The sequence below is a fragment of the Vulpes vulpes genome, chromosome 14 (genome assembly GCF_048418805.1).
Source record: "Vulpes vulpes isolate BD-2025 chromosome 14, VulVul3, whole genome shotgun sequence".
NCBI classification, from domain to species: domain Eukaryota; kingdom Metazoa; phylum Chordata; class Mammalia; order Carnivora; family Canidae; genus Vulpes; species Vulpes vulpes.
This window is the reverse complement of record NC_132793.1, coordinates 102,472,468-102,498,215: the sequence shown is the minus strand read 5'-3', so window position 1 is coordinate 102,498,215 and position 25,748 is coordinate 102,472,468. Positions and strand designations below refer to the sequence as shown.

At 38.8% G+C, this 25,748-nt stretch overlaps 1 protein-coding gene across 37 annotated transcripts in view; it reads left to right on the top strand.

The window, feature by feature from the left end:
- The window catches only part of CPEB1 (cytoplasmic polyadenylation element binding protein 1), a 95,337-nt gene that overhangs the window by 40,815 nt on the left and 28,774 nt on the right, over positions 1-25,748 (top strand). The gene's annotated exons all lie outside the window — the stretch shown is intronic.

Below are 25,748 nucleotides of genomic sequence, written 5' to 3'. Positions count from 1 at the left end.
TCTTTTTTCACTATAAAACACCCTTCTTTGTCTCTAGGAACATTTTTTTCTAGAGAGGGTGGGAGGGGCAGTGAGGAAGAGAGGACGAGAGACTCTTAAGTAGGCTCCACACCCTTTGCAGAGCCTGATGCAGGACTTAATCTCGCAACCTCTGAGATCATGATCTGAGGCAAAAATCAAAAGTTGTGTCTAAATCAACTGAACCCATGCAGGTGCCCCACCAGGGACAATTTTTAAGATTTATTTTGTCTGATGTTATTATAGCCACTCCATCTCTTTGGCTACCACTTTCAGGGTATATCTTTTTATAACTCTTTACTTTCTACCTATTTGTGTCTTTGAATCTCAAGTGTATTTTTATATAGCATATATTTGGATTATGGCTTTTAAAAATCCATTTTGCCAATCTCTGCCTTTTTAGTTGTAGAGTTTAGTCCATTTACATTTAATTCATTATTGGTAAGCTAGAATATACATCTGTCCTTTTATTATTTACCATAGGTCTCATGTCCTTTCTGTTCATTAATTGCCCCTTTTTTGGTGTCAAGTATATATATTCTTTATATAATATAATATATATATCTCTTTATATATATTATATATGTGATATAATATATATATATCTTTATGTTCTTTAGTACCATGTTGATTTCCTTGGCTTCTTTTACTATATTTTTTTAGTTACTTTGTTGCTCACTGCTCTGGAGATGACAAAAAGCATTTTAACTTATAACAATCTAGTTCAAATTAATACCAACTTCAGTAGCATACAAAAACTTGACTCCTCTATGGCTGCGTTCTTCCTCATGTGCTGATAGCATCACACAGATGACATCTTTTACATTTTATGCCAATCAACCCAGATTTATAATTATTGCTTTTATTCAGTTATCTTTTAATAAGATAGAAAAAAATGGTAGATACATTTATATTGTCTTTTTTATTTAACTGTGTACTTTTTTGTGTATCTTTGCTACTTCGTGTGGATTAAAGTAACTGCCCAGTGTCCTTAAATGTCATTTAAGCCTGAAGGACTACCTTTAGTATTTATATAGGACAGGTCTGCTAATGACACTCAGTTTTTGTTTAATTTGGGAATGTCTTAAATTCTTCCATTTTTTGAAGGATTGTTTTCTTGGCCATAGAATTCTTGGTTGAGTTATTTCCATCAACACAGATGAAAGCCCAAATGTTTCCTCTCCCTGTTTTCTGGTTTCCCTGGGGTTGCTGATGAGAAATAAGCAGCCAGTCTTAATCTTATTGAGGATTCCTTATACATGATCTGTGAGGAGTTGCTTTTGTTTTGCACATTTCAAGGTTCACTTTACTTCTGGCTTTGACACTTTGATTCTAACATCTCAGTGTGACTGTTTGTATTTATCCTACTTGGACTTTATTGAGTTTTTTGGCAGTGTAGGCTGATGTTTTTAATAAAATTTGGGGAGCTTTAAAAATGTTTTTCTTCATATTTTCACCCTTTCCTTTTTTTCTCTCCTTCTGGGACTTGATTGTATCCCAAGGGTATCTGAGACTCGCTTCATTTTACTTCATTTTTTCTTTCTCTTCTCACACTGGATAATCTTAATATACCTATCTCTTGGTTTGCTCATCCTTTCTTCTGCCTTTTTAAATCCTGGGATGATGTACTGAATTTTTCATTTGTTACTGTACTTTTCGGCCACAGAATTTCTGATGAATTCCTTTTTGTAATTTTAACTCTTTGGTGAGACATTGTTCTCATACTTGTCTTTAATATTTTAGATGTGGTTTCCTTTTAGCTATGTAAGCATATTTAAAACAGCTGAGTGACATTGACATCTTTGTCTAGTATTTGGAATGTCTAGTCTTTGTCAGGTAATTTCTTTTGATTTCCTTTTATTTCCTCTGTGAATGGACCATATTTTCTTGTTCCTTTGCATATCCTGTAATTATTTTGTTGAAAAGAGGTACTTAATTTAATAGGATAAGTCCGGAAATCAGATTATCCCTTTTTCCCAGGGTTTGTTGTTCTTTCTGTTTGCTGTTGTTCAGTGGCTTTCCTCAACTACTGTAGAATTTCTACTGAGTTATCTTACTGGTTAGCTAATGATTGCAAAGAGATTTTCTTACATACTTGGAACCAATAAGTCTCCAGCCCTTGCTAAGGGCCTCAGCATACCTTCCACAATGAGCCATACAGCTTACAACACTACAGTAGCTTTTAATTCCGTGCTTGTGCAGAGCCAACCTTAACCAGAAGTGAGATCTCAGGGCCTTCTTAGGTCTTTTCTGAGTGTGCACATGGCCCTCTAGATACCCAGAACCATGTTGAACTTTTTAAATCCCCCTATAGAACTCTCATTCCCTAGCTTTTCTTTGCAAATAGTTTTTGGTAATCTGTTATTTGCCCACATTATTCACTACTTGAGACACCAAATGTTTAACAGTTGCCTTTTATTGTTGGACAAACTTCCCTGGAGGAAGGCTGTTAGTACTAAGTGAAACAAGGCAGGTAAAGCAAAGACATCCTTAATAAAAATGGAAACTGGCAGGGAACCACCAGAAAGGTCAAGTAATGACAGTTTGTTGAGCTCCAGCCTTGTTCTACCCCTGCCAGTGGCTACCAGGCTGCTAATTTTCACTCTTTATTGGGCTCTTTATTTTCAAGGTGACTGCAGAGCTAGGGAGGAGGAGATGGGAGTAGTGCAAGGTAAAAGGCCACAAAGCTTACAGTTTTTACCAGGATCCAGCTGATGTTACCCAGTTACTGTAAGTCTTTAATTTCCAGAAATCTGAAAAAGTTCATTTGAACAGGTTTTGTCAATGTTTTCATTGACCAAAAAAAAAAAAAAACTTTTGGACGTCCTTACTTGACCGTTTAGCTGACGTTACCCTGATCATCGAATTTTTTTTTATTTAAATATATTTCCAATATGTGCACCAAAGTCTATAAATTTTCTTCTAAGTAGGGATTTAAATGCATTTATGACTTGTTATTAATTATCATTTACTTTCTGATTTCCACTGGATGTCTTGTTAACCCCTGAAGAAGTGTGTAGTTTATCTTCAAAATATTTGGGACTTCTTGTTTTTGTAATGGAGTTCTTAATCTTCATTCCATTATGAGTTTAGAGTATCTTCCATATGATATCAGTCTTAAAATTTACAGAGGCTTTTTTTATGGTCTAGCATATGCCCTAGTTTGTTAAATGTTCTGTGTATACTTGTAAAGAAAGGGCGTAGGGCACACGTTCATGACTTGTTTTATGTCCAAAAGGTCCAGTTTGTTGATTCTACATTTCACATCTTCTGTATTTTTCTTATTTTTAGTCTGTTTATCTGATCAGTTACCAAGGGAAATGTATTTTTTGTTTTATAGATTTTTGTAAAGTTTTAGAACTGTAACCACCTATGGATTGATCCCTTAGTGCTTATGAAAAGCCCTGGTTTTATCTCTTATTTTTGCTTTAAAATTTACTTGATAGTTGTTCACACCAGCTTTCTTTGATTAGCTTTGGCATGGCCTTTTACTATATTTCTCAACCTATCACTGAACTTGCATTTGTAAGAGCTGACTCTGTTAAACAGCAAATAGTAGAAATTTTTATTTATTTTTTAATCCGTTCTGCCGGTAAGTGTCTTAACTGCAGGTTTTTTTTTTTTTAACACCTGTCAATATACTTATGCTTAAATCTGTCAACTTTATTGGATCTTCTCTTTGTCCTTCATGTCCTATGTGACTTTTAGATTAATCAGGTATTCTTTATTCAGACTTCGTTCTTCTGTTGTCTAAACATTGTTCCACTATTCTACCCTAGTTTTTTCATTCCTTCCTGGAAAATGCAGGAAACTTGTACAAGTCTGATTACCCTGTTCCCACAGCTTTTGTAGTATTGTTACTATGCATTTTAACTGTGTGTATAGATTTTTAAATTCCAGAAGGAATTATTTTATATAACTAGTATTTACTTAATCTTGCTCACATGTGTCCTTTTTCTTATTTTTTTTTAAGATTTTATTTATTCATGAGCGCGCGCGCGCGCGCGAGAGAGAGAGAGAGAGAGAGAGAGAGAGAGGCAAAGATCTAGGCAGAGGGAGAAGCAGGCCCCATGCAGGGAGCCCAACCGGGACTTGGGACTCGATCCTGGGTCTCCAGTATCATGCCCTGGACTGAAGGTGGTGCTAAACCGCTGAGTCACCCGGGCTGCCCTATTCTTTTCTGAATATAAATGGGTTCACTTTCCTTCTACCAGAGGAACATCTTCAATGTTCTCTTCAGTGTGAGTCTACTGGCAATGAATTTTTAAAATTTTTCCATGAAAATGTCTTGATTTCACTTTGACTTCTTATAACATACTTACTGGTTATAGGATTCTTGGTTGGTATTTATCATTCCATTCCATTCAGGTTCATTATCTTTAGGTGTTAAAGGTTTTGTTGAGAAATCCGTTGTTCTTTTTTGAAATTTCTTGTTATTTGTCTCTTGTGCAGTTTGTTTTTATTGTACCCATGTCTCTTCTGCTGTTTCACTCTGAGTCTGCATACGATAATATCTTTATTTTTCTTGCTTGTGAGTTCTTGGGCTTCTTTTTGTTTTTTTAGTTCTTAGGCTTCTTTATGGATGGATGGGTTTTCCCTGCTTAGTTCAGTCATTGTCTCTTCACTTATGTCCTCTGCTTCATTTTTCTCTTTCCTTGTTACTGCAATTAAACATTTACTCCACTTATTCAATCCTTGGTCTCTCATCTTCTTTTTGGTATTTTCTATTTTTTGTGTCTTTCCTTTGTTTTGGACATTTTGGCCCAGTGTTCTAGTTCACTTCTTGTCCTGTGCTGTGCCTCATTGGCTGTTAAACTCCACCTGAGAATTTCTCACTTCCAGTATTTTGCTGAGAGCTTTTGGTCCCTGGCTTCATACTGGTTCATTTTTACCCTGAAGTGCCCTTGGGGTCCTAGCCTAGAGGACAGGGTGTCCTGTTAGACTTGTTGGTGGGCAGGGCCATGAATCTTAACCTCTTTCCCTTTGTTTTTTCGGGTCTCAGACCCAAACCCCCATATTGCTGAGCAGGGGCAGATGCCATCAGAGGGTCAGTGACTTGGGTGCTCTGGTGTTTGCTTTCTCTTCTGGGTTTCTGCTTTCTTTCTGAACTAAACTTGTAGTTCTCTACTGTCCTCTGTGCTAGGTACTTAGATGCTTTAGAGATAATGTCTGTCTTAATCGGTATTTTTTATTTTCTGGAAGATTAGTCTGAATAAACCTTGTCAGCCACACCTGGAAATGAAACTTGAATGGTTTTAAATTTTGATTTAAACTTTGTTTTAGGGATCCCTGGGTGGCGCAGCGGTTTAGCGCTTGCCTTTGGCCCAGGGCACGATCCTGGAGACCTGGGATCGAATCCCACGTCGGGCTCCCGGTGCATGGAGCCTGCTTCTCCCTCTGCCTGTGTCTCTGCCTCTCTCTCTCTCTGTGACTATCATAAATAAATAAAAATTTAAAAAAATAAACTTTGTTTTAACCTTCTCAAGGAACTGGTACCTACTGTGAATGGTTGCTGTAAAGAAATACAAAGAGAGAGCATGTATAAAGAGCTTAGTATGCATCCAGTTGCCTATAGTGAGTAATTTTTCCAATTTCATTCATTTTTCAACTTTTTTTTGTCTTCCTATTTAATATAATTCTTGGAAAACTTTGTCTTTCCACTTAAGTTCTTTAGCTCTATTATGCCAAGCAGACCATTTGCTGGTCTTCTGTAATCAAATTTTAACTTTGGAGGTCTCCTGTGGACCTTCTAGTTTTTGGACATATTTATTTTAAAATCTTGTTCTTTGCTTTTTTTCACCTTTATTCAGGTGTAGATTTCATGTTAAGCTTGCTGCCTCATGATTCTGTTGGTCTGAAAATACTTGATCAATATTGGTTGTAACTTGTATTTTAAAATAGCCTTTACATTTGATGTTGCCCAAAAGCCAGTGCACAGATACCATCTCCATTTACTCCAGCCTGTCCTCAGGATGAGAGAGCACTTCACAGGTGACAGTGAGCCCTTCTATAAAGTGGCCGTGGCAGTGCTGATGGTCACCACCTGGATGCAGTAATTCATTAGGGATTGCCAGAGAGTGCTTGTATAATTCTCTTGCCTCCATTTATTAGCTGATAAACTTTTGTAAAAACAAACTTCACTCATCATCCATTTGATTAAGTGGAAGAATGAAACACTAAGTAAAGCCACAAAAATGCTTATTTTTTTCTACTTCTTTCGTAACATTGAGCCAATTCTCCAGCATTCTCCACAGCTGACCAGTAAATTGTTTTCCAGTATCATTAGGAACTCATGGTGTGATCTGTTTGTGTCTTGATCCATGCAGTCATCCCTTTTGAAAAGTTCAGATTGTCTAGTCTTTGAACAGTTAAGCTTCTCACACCCAGTAGGGTGACTGTAAGAAGAAAAAAAAAACCCAGGCAATAACAGTTGTAGAAAAACTAGAGTCCTCAGACACTGCTACTGCAAAATAGTACAGCTGATTTGTTTTTAAAAAAAATGTTTAGCAGTTTAGAAAGATAAACATAGAGTTACTATATGACTCAGAAATATGATCCTGGCTGTAGACCTAAAGAGAAATGGAAACGTGTCCACACAAAAGCTTGCATGTGAATGTTTATAACTTACTATACATAATATCCCAAACATGGAGACCATTCAGATGTCTGTCAGCTGATGAGTGGATAAACTAGTGTGGCATATCCATACGATGATATACCATTTGGCAGTAGATAAGAATGAAGGCCTGACTCATGCTAAAATGTGGATGAACTTTGAAAACAATATGCTAAAGTGAGAAAAGCTAGTTAAAGACCATGTGCTATATCATTTCACTTCTGTGAAATGCCCAGAATGAGCAGATATTGTAGATACAGGCTTAATAATAAAGTAGATTATTGGGCTGCTTTTTTTTTTTTTTTAAGATGTTATTTATTTTAGAGAGTGAGAGCATGGAGAGGGCAGGGTGGGCAAAAGGAGAGGGGGAGAGAGACTTTTTTTTTTTTTAAAGATTTTATTTATTTATTCATGATAGAGAGAGAGAGGCAGAGACACAGGCAGAGGGAGAAGCAGGCTCCATGCAGGGAGCCTGACATGGGATTCGATCCCGGGTCTCCAGGATCGCGCCCTGGGCCAAAGGCAGGAGCTAAACCGCTGCGCCACCCAGGGATCCCGGGGAGAGAGACTCTTAAGCAGACTTCCTGCTGAGCACAGAGCCTGACACAGGCCTCCATCCCACAACCCTGAGATTATGCAGGACCTGAGCCAAAACCAAGAGTCAGACACTTAACCAGCTGAGCCACCTAGGTGTCCCAGTTATTGGGTTTCTTTGGACTGGGAGAAGTTGGAGGGAAATGGGGGTTTAGTGTAAAGGGTACCCATTTCTTTTTGGGGTGATAGAATGTTCTAAAATTGTGATTGCACAACTCTTTGGAAATACAAAAATCATTGAATTGCATGTTTTTAGTGAGTGAATGTGACTAAGGAGAAAGGAATATTTGCAGTACATAACACTTTCTTAAAGTGTTCTTATGGGGCAGCCTGGGTGGCTCAGTGATTTAGTGCTGCTTTCCGCCCATGGTATGATCCTGGAGACCCGGGATCAAGTCCAGTGTCAGGCTCCCTGCATGGAGCCTGTTTCTCCCTCTGCCTGTATCTGTGCCTCTCTCTTTGTGTCTCTCATGAATAAGTAGATAAAAACCTTAAAAAAAAAAAAAAAGTGTTCTTATGAGTTAGACTAAACCCTATTTTAAAATGGTTAGAACACACATGAAGAGACTGTTCTTTTAGCCATCATAAAATTATCTGCTCTCAGGCCTGGGAATACAGATGTGAACAGATGTGCCTCTCTAGAGAAGACCTGTTAACTGTGTGCATGTAACCACAGGAGTCTAGTGGGTAACAGGGACACATAGTTCAGGTTATGCTAAGTTACATGAAAGCCTCTGGACTGGGGCTACATGATAAAGAATGGCACCATGGGGAGGGTTAGTGATTGCATGAATGGTTTCCTCACATACTGTTAAGGGAGATCCTCTTTCTAAGGAAGTGGCATATATATATAAGACTCCAGTGATGAGAAGCCAGCCTTATAAAGGAAGTGATTTAATACCAGGGCAGAGCAAGTAGAAATGTCCTGGGGTAAGTGGGATGGATCTGAAGTTAGTAGATGATGGGTGGAAAGGCTTTAGTGGGATGGGAAGTATGTTAAGTGTAAAGCAGAGTTAATGGGAAGCTGTTTCCGTAGTCCAGGTGAGGCATGTGTTGGCTTGGACTAGGATGGGAACAATAGAAACGGCAAGTGGACAGATTTAGTGTGAATTTCAGAAGTGGGTTCAATAGGACTTGCTGATTGTGGCAGATGAGAGAGACTAGAATCAAATTTGTCTGACACACTTAAGTGGATCCACTTCTTAAGATGGGGGATATTAGGAGAAAACAGAACAACTAACCAGTGAGAGAATGCTAAATCTTTTTTTTTTTGTTTAAATTTTTTTTTTTAATTTTTCATTTATGACAGTCACACACACAGAGAGAGAGAGAGGCAGAGACACAGGCAGAGGGAGAAGCAGGCTCCATGCACCGGGAGCCCGATGTGGGATTCGATCCCGGGTCTCCAGGATCGCGCCCTGGGCCAAAGGCAGGCGCCAAACCGCTGTGCCACCCAGGGATCCCTAAATCTTAGAAAAGTTAGACAGGGTAGACTTTTCTCATTCAGTCGGAGAATCTTATCACACATTGAAACAATGGGATTCTATTTTTTTACCTATTAGATTGATACAAAGTAAAGTTTGGTAAGAGTATGGAGAAATAGGTCACATATAGTTGGGAATTAGGACCAGAATGACTCTTGGGGCAATTTTGGCCAACATCTATCCATTTTAAACCTACTGGATCATGAGGAATATGTATTTGTCAATGTTTGCATAAGAAAAATGAAAATAAATGCAGAGGGGTGTATATTGCCTTATTGTTTGTAGAAGAAGAAATAACTACTAGGAAAGACCTGAGTGTCCATCAGTAGAGACATAGTGCGCGCTCACAAGCTGGATGCTGCCACGTGACCATGAAGTCAATCTCTGTACACAATGGAAAGAGGTCCAAACTATAGTAAGGGAAGAAAGATCTGAAATAATACATTTGACTCTTTGTGTCTATCTCGTAAAAGCTCTGCGTTTATGTGCTTTGTGCTCATGAAAGCATCTTCTACAGGTACTTCTGAGTTGGGGAATTTGAGGAAAGAGGATTCTCACTTTATATTTTCCTTTCCTATTTTAAGTTGTGCACATCACTTCACAGCCTCTTGGCTAAGATCCAGTGAAGTTGTGCACAGCATTGTCAGGAACTCTGAATGTGGCAGTGAACCTCCTGTGGGACAGTCTGTGATCGAATCCTAGAAACCTTGGACTGCTAACATCTGTATAGGATATAAACACAAAGAGACTCTGGATATATAGGATCAAGAGCATCCCAGAAGGTTTACCAAGTTCTTAAAAGACAGCTCATTTTTATTTAAATGTGCTCTTTAAGTATATCTTGTGTTCCAGGGTGCCTGGGTGGCTCAGTCCGTTAAGTGTCTGTCTCTTGATTTTGGCTCACATAATCTCAGGATGTGAGATCGAGCCCCACGTCAGGTTCAGCATTCAGTGCCACGTCTGCTTAAGATCCTCTATCTCCTCTGCCCGTCCACCCCTCCATGTGCACACATGTGTGCACCCACTCTCTCTTAGATAAAATTTTTTCAAATAAATATAATTTAATATTTTGTAAGTTTACCCAGATTTTAAATTCTTGAAATCTATCTTCTGAATTTTTTGTGTGTGATTTATATTTGCTATAGATGATTTCAAAAATGCAGTACCAATTTATACATCCTCCTACCTGTAGTCTACTTTGGTCATTTGGAAGACTGTTAGTCCCTTTCTGTGTACTTGTGGAAATTTTCATGAGTTGTAATCCTGCTTTTCATGGTTTAGTCTCCCTCCCTAGCCACTTAAGCATTCTCCTCTATCATGTGTGGAACCAGGGATATTAATGGCTAAGTTCCTGCCTCTTAATGAGCGAATAGTTATTTTCAGCTTCTCAACATTAATAGCTTTGTCACAAACATCTTTATAGGTAGGCATTTCTCTGCCTTTATGAGTATTTACTTAGAGATTCTTAGCAATACAATTACTAAGTTGAACAGTTTTAATTTTTTAAGCTCCTTATGACTTATGGAAATGCTATCTTTTTATGGTCTCTCCAGCAATTTGAGAGAGCTTGTCTTATGTATTATGCAGAGAAGAAAATTAGTGAAATGATGCCTCACCACTGCATATTATACCTGTAATTTTTCTGATTTGGTAAGCAGAATTCTAAGTTGAATTCCCATTTGTTTTAAAGTGGAACAAGTTGGGGGTTTTTTGTTTGTTTTAAAAAAATAAAACAACAGTGTTGGCCTTTTATCTTTTCCCTGTTGAATTTCCTACTGACCTTCTTTTTCTCTTTGACTGGAAACTCCACCAGGCACTCTGGAAAACCAAACTGCCTGAAAGACCATTGTGATTCCTTCCTTTGTTGTTAAGTTAAAAGAAAATATGTAGCTTTTTAATTCATTGTTATCTAGTTCCTTTGAATAAAATCCCATGAGGAAAATGTGTTAAAATGGGCTTAAATTGGTAAACACTCTTTACTGGCAGTTTCGACTCTTGGACGTGTTAAATGGTGGTCAGGAATCGCAATTGTCCTGAGTCACACCTGTGTGGCTCCATGTCTCTGTATTGGAAGGTGTGTGTGCAGGTGCTAATTCAGGTTTGGAATGGCTGTGGCTCCACCTTGAACCCCACTCCCACTCTGTCCTCTGATTCTTTCCCAGTGAATACAGAAGTATAGACTAACCTTTAAGTGTTCATTCGTAGGCACATCAGTGCAATTTCTGTTTTTTTTCCCAGCAATCCCTCTGTTTTACACAAAATGTAACTTATATAACGTTTTATTCTGACCAAAATTCAAAGTGCAGGAGAGAGATCAGATTTATTTAATGTGCCTTTTTAAAAAAGGAAATTAATATTGAAAAGTAAGGGTCTACATAAACAGTGCCATGCTTTAAATCTTAACCAAGTGCTTAGGAAAATGTAGTCAAATTTTTTAAGGGTTTTTTTAATTTTTATTTTGACTTTTTACCTTGCAGAAGAAAATACCAGCTTATTAATATAAAGGAAAGGCCACCTGATCTCATCCTCACAGAAAGGAGGGCAGGGTTATGAACTGAAAATTGATAGCTACTGGCTGTTTTTAATTTTTCTATTAGGAAAAAGTTTCAACTATCTAATCAAAGATATTGTAAATCAGATTAACAAAATATTTGAAGAGTGTTTTTCCTCAGGGAAGTCTTAACCTACCTTTCCCCACTGGACCAGGGACCTTTTTTTTTTCTTTTTCTTAAACACTTTTTTTTTTTAAGATTATTTATTTATTCATAGAGACACAGAGAGAGAATGAGAGGCGGAGACACAGGCAGAGGGAGAAGCAGGCTCCATGCAGGGAACCCCATGTGGGACTTGATCCAGGGTCTCCAGGATCATGCTCTGGGCTGCAGGCGGTGCTAAACCGCTGTGCCACCTGGGCTGCCCCAAACACTTTATTTTTAAGTAGTCTCTACACTCAACATGGGACTCGAACTCACAACCTTGAGACCAGGAGCAGCATGCTCCATTGACTGAGCCAGCCTGGCACCCGCAGGGCCAGGAACTTCTTTATGTACTTATCTTTCCTCTTAGCACTTCACTCACATGGTAGTTCGTCACTTGTATGATTCTTTAGATTGACTGTTCCACCTCTAGACTTGTAATCTATAAAAGGTGTAAGAGCTGTAGCTGTTTTTTCTTCCTTATCATATTAGCTGGTACCTGACACATAAGAATCTCACTTAAGTACTTTTTTTTTTTAACCTAACACATTGACAGAAATTGGATAACACCAGTGTTGGTAAAGGTGTTCACAAATGCAAAGAAAATGATATAAAAGAAATCTATTTTAAACTATTAATTTTGAGATTAGAATTGAGGATGAGGAGTGTTGCAGGAATGGAAGTGAGCTTTTACTCTCTACCGTGTGTTTGTGTATTATTTTGAGATGCCACCTTTTTTCTTTAACATAAAGTGTGTGTCTGCCCCGAGAGCTAGCTGTGCCACCTTGGTCACTGCTTCACCTCTTTTGAGCTTTGGTGTCAGTACTTATAAAATGATATAGTGTCTTTTCCATGTGTTTATCTTTTTCATTTTAATAATTTTACTCCAAGATATTCAACATGTAATTTACATAAACATCATGAGATATTTTGATTTTTTTTTCATACTGAGTCTTCAAAATACAATGAATATATATTTTAAAAATTTGTGGGCAGCCCCAGTGGTGAGGCGGTTTGGTGCTGTCTTCAGTCCCGGGCGTGATCCTGGAGACCCAGGATTGAGTCCCATGTCGGGCTCCCTGCATGGGCCTGCTTCTCCTTCTGCCTGTGTCTCTGCCTCTCTCTTTCTGTTTCTCATGAATAAATAAAATCTTGAAAATAAAAATAAATTTGTATTGTGCTATAATTGATATATAACATTACATTAGTATTAGATATATGATTTGATGCATGTATTTATTGCAAGATGATATGCAATTTATTCTAATGATCTGCATTATATTTCACATTTCACAACTGATTTGAACTATAAATTTTCATCTGAAGTAGTTGATACATATTTAAGTCTGTAAAATACAAAGTTGAAAATGCAGATTCACATCAAGTTGTTCTGAATCATACTAAAAGTGTTCCAATAACAGACCCAAGTTGCCAGTTTTTTATTTAAATATTAATTCACCTCCCTCGTTGGAACAGCTGCTTTTTAAGTGCCCATTGACCTCCTGTGTGCTCTGAATGGTCGACAGTTGTAGAGGAATGTGTGACAGGCAGGCCAGGGGGATGGCATCCATCCTCTTTTGTTCGCCTTAGGATTCTTCAGCCTGGCAGCCAGTCCAAACTTGCTTGTGTCCTTGGCTCTCCAAGTGAAATTTCTGGCTTTCATATTTACTGTGGGGATTCCCATTGGTCCATACACTGCCCTCTGATGAGACTGTTTCAGGGTTTGACCAAGAAGCAGAGCCGCTGCAATGTTTATTATGGACTAAGGATTTATTACAGGATTTACATTTCATAGTTGGTGGGGTTGGGAAGCGAAAGGTCACAGAAGCATCACTAAAGAGCTCTCTTAAAGGACTGGTGTAGGTGGACAGTCAGGGCTTATAGGGTACTCTAGGAAGCAGGCACATGTGGCTGCCAGGGTCAGGCCTGCAGGGGAGTTGGTGGAGAATCTGTACAAAGCCACAGACCTGGAGATAGGTGTGGGCTTGCTCTTGTCATCAAGGCCTGTTCTGGGCAGAACCACAGAGGTGGAGTGAAGGAGGACAAGCACACACTGGATGCCAGCATCTTTGTGTCCATCCCTCACTATGTCCAGCTCTGCTGACCTCATGCCGTCTTACATTCTCAGTTGAGCTCTAAGTGAGGTTGGGACAGAATAATACTTGGACTTGAGGAACTGTGGTAGCAAGTGGGAGGGGAAACCCACCCTGAGACTCCAGTCCCAGGAAGGAAATGCATTTTTATGAGATTGCATTTTATGAGATTGTTCTAGAATCTGTCCATGGAGTCTGCTTTCTTTCTCACTTTGTAAAGTAGGGTTTTTGAGGTTGAATTTATAAAATCCTTGATCTGTGAGATGCCATCCCCATCTGCTGGAAGGGCAGGGCTTTGCCACTTAAAGTGAAGGCTTGATGATGTTTTGAGCCACAGGTAAGACTACTCCCACTGTAGTGTGTGCACTCCACCTTCTGAATGTAGGTGTTGTATTTCTTTCTGACTGAAGAAGCAGCAGGTCCAGTGATGGGAGCTGTGCAGAGGTCAAGGGTCAAAGCCAGAATCTGCACCAGGGAGAGAGTTTCTGCTGTGAAGTGAGAGGCGTGGACTAAGTGGACTCCAAAGTTCCTTTTATTTTTAATATTCTATGGTTTGTTGTATTTAAATTGTAGTTCTAATTTTGTATTGTCATTGAACTCATAATGTGTGAAGTTTAAAATCTCTTAACATGGATTTTTCTTGTTTAAAAATTATTAGACTTTTTATTTAGGGAATATTAAATCTTAGTTACCTTACCCTGTTTAATAACCTTATGTTTTTCTTGTTTCAATGTGTTTATGGTAAAACATTTGAAGAAAACAGACAAAAAAGAATCCTATGTAATCCCAGTACTCAGGGATAACCATTAACATTTTAGCATACCCAGTGTTTTTCTAACATATATATTTATTAAACTGAAAGCTTTGTGAACACACAACATGATGATTTCCTTCTTTCTCTTTTATCTTTTATAATCATTGACTTTTTTTTGTAAAGATTTTACTTCTTCATGAGAGAGACATAGAAGCAGGGACACAGGCAGAGGGAGAAGCAGGCTTCCTGCAGGGAGCCCAATGTGGGGACTTGATCCCAGGACCCCGGGATCACACCCTGAGCCAAAGGCAGGGTGCACTATACATTTTCATTTATAGACGCTCAACCACTGAGCCACTCAGGTGCCCCTAGAATCTTTCTGTGTCTGTCAGTTACATAGCATTTTACTGTGTAAATAGACACAATATGGGATTCTTAATCCAGATTCATGGAGAGAATTCAAGGAGTCTAGGAACTTGGACAGGAGAATACATCTTTATTTTATCTTTAACCAATGTTTACCTGAAATGTAGTGTTTCTATCTATTGTAAATGTTGGCAACAAATCACAATAGTAACAGGGCCTGATTCTTTGGTAATAATCTTCATCATCCATTGGATGGTCAGACATTTTATATCTGATTTCTTTAGTCATTGCACATATTTTGAAATGTCTATACTCATCATTACTTCAAAATTACTATTATTTTACATATTTAACATTATTCTCAACATTGATGGGCTTTAGGAGATTTCCAAATTGTTCATGGTTTAAAAAGTTAAGAATTTCAGGGGCATCTTGGTGGCCTCAGACAGTTAAGTGTCTGCTCTCAGATCACGTCATGATCTCAAGGTCCTGGGGTCAAGCCCCACATCAGGCTCCCTGCTCAGTGAGAAGTCTGCTTCTCCCTCTGCCTTTGCACCCTGCTTGTGCACATGCGTGCTCTCAGTCTCTGTCAAATAAATAAAATCTTAAAAAAAAAAAAAAAGTTAAGAATTCCAAACTATTGGAGACCATTTGCTTACATAAGTGTGTATTTTAAACATTAGTAGGAAGTACCTAAAGGTAAAACTTTGGCTACATCTTTGGTTATTTGGACATAACATAAATCTCTAGAAGTAAAATTCCTTATCAGATAAGTATCTTTCAAAGTTTTGAGTGTATATCAGATCACCTTCCAGAAATCTTGTACCAGAGTCCTCTTTTCCATATTATATGAAAGCACCTACTCCTTTTAAAAATCACTAGCTTTTATATTCTCTAGATCTGCTGTGGTTTGGCACTGTAAGGGGTCTCTATGTGGTGTCACGTTTAAGGAACCTGTGCAAACTCCAAATTTGAACAGCAGAGCATCACACTTCATTGTGTTTTGATTACACTAGTTGTACATGCAACTCAGGCATAGCCTCTGGCAGCATGTTGTATTCCAAGACTCTGGATCAGGGTCTTCAAGCTCTCAGTTTCATATATGGCCATACCAGGAGCCATAAATTAGGTTGAATCAGCAGTGCTCTCTTGTTTTCCATGGGGAAGAATTAAATTGTCACATTCAAAAATAATACACGTAACACGCACATGGCAGTGGAATCTTGGAAACACCAGAATGTGAACTTGACATTTTGCTGAAAAATTGGGAGACTTGGGGGAGGATAATAGGAGAGAAGCTATTGTTAAAAATTGAACCCTTGATGGGATGGGTTTAGTACAAAGCTCCATGGGGACCTAAGTGGTAAAAAGAGAATCCACTAATTTACTGATAAGTCTGAGTTGGGGCAGATAGGAGTGCAGAGATCTAGGAAAGTACCCCACGGTAGGAGAGAGGCAAGAGAACAGGTGGTTCTCTGGATTTGGATCCCACCTCTGCCACTTAGTAGCTTTGTCACTTTGGCCCTCTCTGGGCCTTGTTTGCTCTCTGGAGAAAAAGGTTTTAACCAACTGTTTTCCTAGATCCCTTCCTGCTTTTCTTTGTGGCTGACTCTTACTTGGTGACAGGGTGTTAGGGGGCTTTTGTCCTAGAGCTCTCAACCCTGCCTGTAGTAATTACTTTCTTGGTCAATCCTTGCTTAACAGACCCGAATTATGCAGAATGCTCTTACTTGCAAATAACCAAACACCTGATTAGAACTAACCTTAGCATATTACGAGATGTGTTGGAAGGCTCTTGGTATATACCTCACAGAATTGGAAGAAATGGCCGGAAAACTAAGTAAGGACACTGAATCCAGAGCCTTCAATGTTAAGATCCTGTCTCTTTGTGGCCTCTCCCCAAGTGTGGGTTTCATTTTCTCCTTTTGCACAATTGCCCCATTATCTGGGGAAGGGGTTATGCTTGCCTTCTCTAGCATCATGAAGCCAGGAAGTGGTTCTTCCTCCACTATGTCTAATTAGAAAAATTGCAAAAAGGACGACCCCCAGGTGGCTTGGTGTGAGTTGTGCCCATACTTGGACAAGTCTCTGTAGTCCCGGGAATGGGTTATTCAAGCCCAGGTGGGGTTACATGTTCACCTGTGGACCATTGCTAATCAGTGAAGCAGAATCCTGCAGGAGGGTGGCATTTGCCTTTAGGGACCATTTATATGCCATAGGAAGAAAAAAAAGATCAAACAAAAACCTGATGTATGGGAGATTTTTAAAAACATGGTCTGGGAGAACCATGAACAAAGTAGCCGTAATCTTAAAACGTTGGTTTGTATACATCCTATTGATTTAGAAACAAACAAGGATGCTTAGGTGGCTCAGCAGTTGAGCATCTGCCTTCAACTCGGTAGGATCTTGGAATGTCTGGATTGAGTCCCACATCGGGCTCCCTGCATGGAGCCGGCTTCTCCCTCTGCCTGTGTCTGTCTGCTTGTCTCCCTTCCTCCCTGCCTCATGAATAAATAAAATCTTTAAAAAACAAACCAATATACCCACAGTGAGATACCCGTTCACACCGATTAAGATGGTCATTGTTAAAACAGTAGAAAGTAGTATGTGTAAGGATGTGGAGAATTTGGAACACTTGTGCATCATAGAATAAAACTAGTGCTGCCAGTATGTAAAGCTGTATGGTGGTTCCCAAAAATATTAAATGTAGAATTACCATCAGAGGTGTGTATGTGTGTGTATATATAAAGGAATTGAACCCATATTTGTACAATGGTATTCACAGCTGTACTTTTCACAGTAGGCAACACGTGGAAATAACCCAGATGGCCATTGACAGTTGAGTGGATAAACAAAATGTATATACATACCATGGAATATTATTCAGCCTTAAAAAGGAAGTATATTTTGATACATGCTACAACATGGATGAACCTGGAACATCCTACAAAGTAAAAAAAAAAAAAAAAAAAAAAAAAGTTGGACGCAAGGGACCAATAATATAGGATTCTGTTTCTCTGAGTTACCTAAAGTAGTAGAGAATTCATAGAGACAAAGTGGGTTACCAGGGACTGAGGATGGGGCTTGTAGGGTTAGTGTTGAATAGGTACAGAGTTTCAATTTGAGGTGAAAAAGTTCTGGCAATACATAATAGTGCTGGTAGGTGCACAAAAATGCAAATATACTTAATGCCTCTGAATTGTATACCTAAAAATGGCCAGAATGGTAAAATTTTATTTATAGTTTATTACCACAGTGAAAAATATTTTAAAAATACAACATACTTCTTGCATATTTAATTTGATATCTAAATAATCATCATAAGTAAAAAAGTAGCCAGTGGAATAAAAATAGATGTATTTAATACCTATTATCTATTTAAAAATACATAAACCCATTCTTGAACATTAGGACACTTTTTTCATTGTTCCTCTTTTTTCCTCATATTTCTAGTCTGCTTCTCCTGTGGAATTTTATCCTAATGTATTTTACACTTAAGAGTCTTTTGTCGATCATAGGTTATTCTTCTTTGTAACAAAAACAGTACATAAATTGAAATTTTAAATTATTTTCTGTGACTAAAAGGCTATAAGTATCCTGGATTGCTGTAGCCTTGGTTTGCTAGGACAGTTGATTAAGACAGTCTAAATGTTACGAATTTTCATGAAATTTTCTTTAATGATTGTTTATTGGAAACGCTTCTTAATGAGATAGATGAGACATTTAAAAAACCCATGTAATTTTAGAAGACTCCCTTATTGCTGGAATGACTCAGAGTTTTCAGCACCAAATATATTCCTATTTTTTGCTTTTTTATAAATCTGTGCTCTGAGTAAACTTATTCACATAAATAAAAAGATGGGAAATTAAGGAGTTATTAGAGCAGTGTCTTTCAGTTGTTTGAACTCCTCAAATTCTCTGCAAAAAATCAGACATCTGTCATTATTTTTAGTCTTGTACTTGCTGACAGTTCCATTCACTCCTTCATATTTGTGACAAAGGAGGAACTGGAAACCGTCTAATTTGTGAAAAGATTTGTTACCCAAGTCATCAGTTATTGAATTTCTCAGTTTTTTGAAAGTATACCAAGAGTGCTTTATGAAGGTCTTAGATAACTAGTATGTCTGTCATTCTTTGACTTAGAGACCTTGTTTACCTCCATTTACCTAAAGGGTCAAGAAAATTGTTAATTTAAAAATACACCTTTGCCACTACAGTATCTTAAAACACTATTTACCTTACACTTGCTTTAAGTATGTATTGTCAGTACTTGGGTCTATAGATTCTAACATGCTGTGCTTTTCTTTTTTTTCCTGCTGTGCTTAATAGAAAATGTCAACCATAAAATCTAATAAAGTCCGTTCTTGCTGTCAAACCAGAGTTCAGTCAGACTTACCTTTTGTCAGAAGTCTTGCTTGATTTTCCCCAACATTCTACTATGAATGTTTTCCAACATAGAGAAAAGCTGAATGAATTATGAAGTGAATACCCATCATACCTACCACCCAGATTCTGCAGTTGACACTTTGTAAGTTTGTCTTACCACATACCTATTTATCTGTCTCCTTAACCATTTATCACTTCATTTTACTTTCACCATACATTTCAAAGTAAGTTGCAGACATGGATATTATTCACCCCTAAATACTTCAGTATGCATATCATTAATGTTCAGTATTTGTTTACAATTTTTTGAGGTAAAATTTCTACATAGTGAAATATAAAAATCCTGTATGGATCACTAGATGCATCCTGACAAATGCACACACCCAACTCTGGGTCCCATCAAAATGTAGTATATTACCATCCTCTCATAAAAGGTTCCTCCTGCCTCTTCCTAGTTAGCTCCCTCCACTCTCCTCCTCTACCTCCCCCAGAAGTAAACACCAGATTTCTTTTCACCATATATTAGTTTTGCCTGCTCTAGAACTTCAAATAAGAGTATGTAGATACGATTCCATTTATGTAAAGTTTCTTTCAATGTAATTATTTTAAGATTCTTCCATGTTGCATCTATTAGTTTATTCCTTTTGGCTGCTGGGTCATATTCCAGTTGATACATCAGCCACATTTTATTCCTCTGTTGATGGTCATATGAGCTGTCCCCGGGTTTTGGTGATTATGAATAAAGCTGTCACCATTCGAGCACAGACCTTTTTGTAAATCCATGCTTTCATTCCTCTTGGTTGAATACCTAGGAGTGGAATTTCTGGGTCATAGAATAATGTTATGCTTAGTTGATAAGTGTGCAGACCTTTTTCAGAAGTGATTGTACAGCATCTAATAATGCACGGAAGTTCTGATCTGCAACATTAAATGTTGACAAAATGTGGAACTAGTCTTTCTAATTTTATCTGTCTGGTGGGTGTGTAGTAGTTCCCTGTGGTCCAATTTGCATTTCTTTTACTAATGATGTTGAGCACTTTTTCAAGTGCTGTTTGACCAGTTATTTGTCTTTGTGAAATGCCTTTTCAGTATTTTGTGCCCTTTTGAAAAACTTTTTTTTTTTTTACTTTTGAGTTAAGATTTCCTATATACTCTACGTACTAGCCATTTATCAGATATGGTTGTGGATATTTTCTCTCATTTTGTAGCTTGTCCAATTATTTTCTCAATGGTGTCTTGATGAGCAGAAGTTTTTAACTTTGATAAGCTCAGTTTATCAAAAGTTTTTTTTTTTTTTTTTTTTTAGGATTTTATTTAGAGAGTGCACAGGCATGCCCATGTGTGCAGGAGCAGAGGAGCGGAGCAGAGGGATAAGAAGCAGACTGCCTGCTGAGCAGGGAGCCTCCATCCCAGGACCCTGAGCTCATGACCTGAACCAAAGGCAGATGCTTCCAGGCTCCTCCCAAAGCTTTTTTTTTTTTTCTTTTTTTTTTATTTTTATTTTTTAAAGATTTATTCATTCAGAGAGAACGCGAGAGAGGCAGAGACACAGGCAGAGGGAGAAGCAGGCATCATACAGAGAGCCTGATGTGGGACTCGATCCTAGGTCTCCAGAATCACACCCCAGGCTGCAGGCGGCGCTAAACCGCTGCGCCACCGGGGCTGCCCTTTTTTTTTTTCTTCTAATGATCATTGCTTTCTGTATCCTTCATAGGAAACCTTCGTCTGTGCACTCCTCCCACCCCAAGTCACAAAGATAGTTTATAGTTTCTTAGAGAAGCTTTGTTTTAACTTTTTAAGGTCTCTGATCCATATTTATTTAATGCTTGTATATGGTGTGAAGTACGAGGTCAAGATTTATTTTTCTCCCTGTGGATCTGTGGTGGTTCCAGTACTGTGTGTTAAAGGGTCTTTCTCCACTGAATTACTTGAAGACCAGATATATTATTGGGCTTGTATTGACCACGTGGATTGCTTTGGTGGATGGCTATCAACTTTTTGACAATATTTAATCTTTCAGTATGTGAACATGGTATATGGCATTTTGGAATCTCTAAACATTGTTAGTATTTAAGAAATAGGATGGAAATCACTTCTTACTATCATGGAAATAATTTGTGGAATTTATTTAGAGATTATTAAAAGCAGTCAAGGCTAAAGCCAATGATCCCATTTTCATGGTGGGACGTAGAAAGTGAATTGGTTGTCTTTCATACCTTAATCTGCAATGTGATTTAACGTATAACTAAAATCATATGTAAGTTTTCTCTGAATGTCTTAGCCCCGTGTATGTTCTCTCACCTCAACTATTGTTTCACTTATTAGCACACAGATTAAGAATAAATTATTCCCTAGAGTGTGAACTTCTGAGGACTTGTGATTAATTCAAGCTTAACCTTTAATGTTTGATGAATAGTGTAAGAGTAAGTTAATAAGTAAGCCAGGACCTGAAGATTGGCTTTGATCTGAGAGGCCAGAGGGAGCAGTTGAAGGTACTTGTTCAGTGGAGCGAACACCATGAAGAAAGTGGTATTGAGTAAGAATGGGGTGAATTGCCTGGAAGACACAATCTGGGGTAGAAAAACCCTTTTATACTTGTGCTACTCAGAGTGTGGCCAGCATACCAGGACTGTTGACATCTTTTGGGAGTTAAAATTGCAAGTTCTGGGCTTGACCCAAACCCACTAAATCTGAATCAGTGTTTCAGAAAGATTCCCTAGTCATTCGTTTGCCCCTTAAAGTTTGAGGAGGACTACTCTGGAGAAGCTTGCAGTTCCCCTGGCTTATGAGTGATTAAGGGCCATAGTTCAAACAGAGGAGTTTAAATGATCTTGACACATGGCTGACTTTTTGCATGTTTGTACTTTATCTTTAAGTTACTAAAATGGATTTTCAAAATCATCATTTTGGTTTTCTGGATTTTTGGGTGAGAAAATTGTCTTTCAGACAGTCATTTTAGAAATACATTCTTAGAAATGCTACATTATAGGCTTGTTAAAACCTTAAGAACCATAAATCATTGACTTAAGTAGACTCGTCTGACTATAAAGTTAGTCATTTGAAAGAATGTAATGGGGACAAACAATCCAATGTCCTATCTCTGCTATTCCCGAGGACTGTAATTTGGGAGTGAAGCTGAGATTTTATAAAAGAGCTCAAGTGTGGTTGCTAAACAAACTATAATAGTGTGCTGCTTTCAGGTCAAAAGAAGGAAAAGAAAGGAGAGGACAGATTTTATTTTGCATTGTTATAATTGTACAGTAACTAAAGGAAAATCCATTAGCAGCCTGCTAACTTCACACATTAGCTGTTCTTATTTTTCTGTGTTCCTTTACCAAAATTTCCATCAGCATACAGAATTTTCACATTGTTCTACTCATGGTATTAGATGCATCTTTGCTTATGTCATTTAACATGGTTTCCTCCTCTCCAGCTCCTCCTCCAGCCATCCCTTCTCTTTCTCCTCTTCCTCTTATCCCTGGCCTCTCTGGCCTCCCTAACTCTGATATCTGGTTCATCCCAGGCCCTTTAGCACATTGTTTCCTGTTTAAGAGTTCAGACATTCCTCGTTGCTTGACTGAGTGTCAGTTTGAGGTTCCAACCTCTCTTCTCCCTTGGTTTGGCTCCTGCAAATAAATACCTTCTTCCCTGTCACCTCCTCAAAATGAGGTCTCCTTTTTCCTAGAATCAGCTTGTGATCTTTTCTCTGAAGCCAATTCAGGTGTCCAGTGGGCCTCAACTAACTTCTTGCAGTCACCATCTGCCTTGTGCTATGGTGCCTGCCTTCATGGTTTCACAAGTGAGGGCCTCCCAGCACTGTTCTTGTCTAACTTCCTGTACTTGCCAGATGCTCAGGAATGGTGGCTGCAGTGGACCCTAAAAAATTCTGTGCTAAGTTCTGCTGGCAGAGAAGTCCTGAGAGGACAGACAGGTTCTTAACGAAGATGGAGAAGCTGACAAAGCCACTCCAAGGTCTGGAGCCAGGGTCCCTGGTTCACCTCTGCATCTTGAGTCTGCCAAGGGATGCTGTATTTTAGATTGTTGCAAACTTTGAACTTTGGGTCAGTTTATTTATTCCCTTATTAGTTGGCTGCTAAGAAATTTGGGAGATTAACCATAAAGAATCTAACTGACATTTTCAAAGGGAAATTATTTTAAAATTTTAAACTAAACTAAAAACAATTTTTTTGAACCAAGTTAAACTTAAATCAGAAGCTTTATGTAAGTATGGATAAAGGAAACTTGTAGAAAAAAGCGTTTGAGAGACATTGTTCAATAGATTGCCTTAGAATGAGAATTTTCACTTCGTCTTGCACTGGTTACCAGTATTTAAAGTACTTCAGGGTGCCTAGTTGGTGCTTGGCAAAAAATTTTGAATAGCCTTTAGTAAAAATGGGCAGACTCCTGTCCAGCATCTACTGTGAGCTTGAGAAGCAGAGAAAAGCTTTTGCTTTTTGCCTCTTACTTCATGTCATGTATTAGCCTGTGTTGACAGTATTTTTCAAACTGTCTTTCAATACAGAGGAAAGAGATGGAGCAGAATGGGTGAGTCTGGAGAGATGGGATCAGGCATTCATTGGAAAGGAGGCATTTTGAGTAAAATGTTTCTGGAAGGGCACTTGGCTGGTACAGTTGGTATAGTGTGTGACTTTTGATATCGGGGTCGTGAGTTCAAGCTTCACATTGGGTATAGGGATGCCTTAAAAAAGTCTGAGTAAAATGTTTCTAAACACAACTGGTTAGAGTGATCATGCCTACCAGTTCACCTACAATCTCTGCTTGCTGTCCTTTTTGTTTTAATTGAAGTATCATTAACATACACTGTGATGTTAGTTTCAGATGTACAGCCTAGTGATTCCACAGTTCTGTATGTTAGTGCTCAGCACAGTAAGCAGTGTAACTGTCTAATCCCTACTACTTTACTAGTATTGTTGAGTATCCTATGCTGTACTCTTCATCTCTAACTTATTTTTTTTTAAATTTTTATTTATTTATGATAGTCACACAGAGAGAGAGAGGCAGAGACACAGGCAGAGGGAGAAGCAGGCTCCACGCACCGGGAGCCCGACGTGGGATTCGATCCTGGGTCTCCAGGATCGCGCCCTGGGCCAAAGGCAGGCGCCAAACCGCTGCGCCACCCAGGGATCCCTCTAACTTATTTTAAAACTGGAAGTTCATCCTGGTGTGATTATTAAAATTTACCCCCTTTCTCAGAAATGCCTTGGTTTGGATGATAAATTATATGGTCACCTTACTGAAGATACTGATAAAATACTATGTTAGGCAGTGTACCAGACACTTTATGTGATCCTGATGAAAAGATACTCAGAGATGCTAAGTAACTTGGCCGAAATCACACAGTGGCAGACCTGGTGAGCAAAAGCAAGATCTATCAGACTTTTATTTATTTATTTTTTATTTTTTTATATAAGTATTTTTTTTAATTTATTCAGAGAGAGAGAGAGACTGAGAGGCAGAGACACAGGCAGAGGGAGAAGCGGGCTCCATGCAGGGAGCCTGATGCGGGACTCGATCCTGGGTCTCCAGGATCAGACCCCGGGCTGCAGGCGGCGCTAAACCCCTGCGCCACCAGGGGTGCCCTATCAGACTTTTAAAGCTATTCAATTTTTCCCAGTCTGCTACATTAAGCATTTTAATGGGTATGGGTTCCATTGATTTTTTTTTTTTTTTTTTTTTTTTTTTTGATCTAGTGAAGGAATCCTGCAGTGGTAGTGAAACCCTTTTTCTGGAGGAAATGGTAGAATGGAAATTGTCTGGATAAGGCCAGGGGTGATGCTTGTAGCAGGGATGCTGGGCGGGAAGGTCGGGTTGTGTTTAGATTCTGGAGCATCCAGATGTGTGTAGCCGTAATTGTCCTTAATGAGCCCTGCTGCCCGGGCCTGGGTCTGTTAGCTCAGGGCGTGAAGGTTGTGGAAGTTGTATAGATAGTATCGCTCAGACTTTTATGTGCATAGATATCAACTGGGAATCTTGTTAAAATGTAGATCAATTCCGTAGGTTTTAGGGAGGGGGCTGAGATTCTGTGTTTATAACAAGTTTCTGGTGGTACTGATAGTGTTGGTCTGTCGCAAGAGACTTTGGGCAGCAGTGTAGTTGGTGATTAGATTCTCTTTGCCAGGGGCATGGGGGTAGTCACGGACACAAATACTCTCATTTTAGAGGTTGGGGGGCAGTAGCTTCTAGGCATAGGAGGCCTCACCGTGAGGTGGAAGGGACTATATGGATAGCTGGTTTATGGGACATGGGTACTTAAATGTGGATCGCCTTAAAGGTAGCATCACATTTTTGTGATTAGTACATAAAAATTATTTTTAAAGTATATCCTTAGTTTGTGTGAAGGGTGAACATAGAGAAGCAGGAGGGAGTGTTCTGGGGTGAGGACAACAGCATGGTGCAGTGGTGAGCAGGGCTTTAACAAACAGGGAGCAAGCAGAGTATCTACAGCCAGACAGGAATAACGTGGATGGATGACACAGCAGCAAAGCTCTTTAAAAAAAAAAAAAAAAAAGAGAGAGAGAGAGAGAGAGAAAGCAAAAAATGGAAAAAACCACCTCCAAGGGGAGGAGTCCCTGCTATGGACGGGTCACTTTTCCCCTCTCTGCTCTGCCTGAGTGCCTAAGGACGTAAGGGTAGACAGTGCAGGTGGCTCTGTCTGGCTTCTCCTGTGGCTAACAGCATAATCCCTGCACCGCCCATCTGGGACTCTGTTGGATGGTCCCA